A 1,119-nucleotide genomic window follows, 5' to 3' on the forward strand; every position below is an offset into this window, starting at 1 on the left:
TATAGATAACTATTAATTTCCAGTACCGCTGCCGTAGTCTCCTTTAGAGAGACTTAGAAATATTAATAACTCTATATATATATACATATATATATACATATATATATACAAATATATATTTATTTCTGTGTAAGCATGTATCTGTACATATATATGTATATGTATACATAAATATGTATGCATTTATTTCTATACAATTATATATATGTGATGTGTGTGTGTGTTTATATATAAGTATGTATGAATAAATATATGCGTGCATATGAATGTGAACATGTGTATACACATATATATGTACGTGTGTGTGTGTGTGTTAAACATCTAATTTATATTTGTGACCAACATTTGTCACCTGAAATTAATAAAAATTCACTAGGACAAATTATTAATTCTAATTTTATCATTATAATATTCTTTTAAATATAAATGAAATGTAAAGTGATCAATAACATAACAATTTTTAATACAGAATTATGAATAAGAATTGAAAAGGTTAATTAGAATATTTAAATGATATAAAAGTTAACCTTTCTCAATTGATATAAAGAATAATTGAGCAAAATTCCAACAATATAGTTTCATTATTAATTTTTTGTCAAATTCAGCCCAATGTTAGTGTGTGTGTGTGTGTGTGTGTGTGTGTGTGTGTGTGTGTGTGTGTGTGTGTGTGTGTGTGTGTGTGTGTGTGTGTGTGTGTGTGTGTGTTTGAAGGATTACTATGATACTATTGGCTTCCCAATTCTGTCATCGGTAAACACCGGTGAAGTTTCATGGTAGAAGTCCCGCATATAAGCTTCAGCTCCACTTCCAAGATGGTGCCCCAGCATGGTCGCAGTCCAATGAATGAAATGAATAAAAGAGAGAAAAGAGATAAATGAATAAATAACTATGGTTAGATAAGTAGACAGACAGGTAGATAGCTATGTATGTAGTATATATATATATATATGTATATATATATACATGTATATGTACATATATTTTTATGCATACATATATATACATATACATATAGATATATACATATATATTGTTGTGTCTGGGTAGAGTTATTCTCTTTTGGTGCCTTATGGATGATGATGATATACATATAGACATATATATATATATATATATATA

Source organism: Octopus bimaculoides, chromosome 17 (assembly GCF_001194135.2).
Source record: "Octopus bimaculoides isolate UCB-OBI-ISO-001 chromosome 17, ASM119413v2, whole genome shotgun sequence".
NCBI classification, from domain to species: Eukaryota; Metazoa; Mollusca; class Cephalopoda; order Octopoda; family Octopodidae; genus Octopus; species Octopus bimaculoides.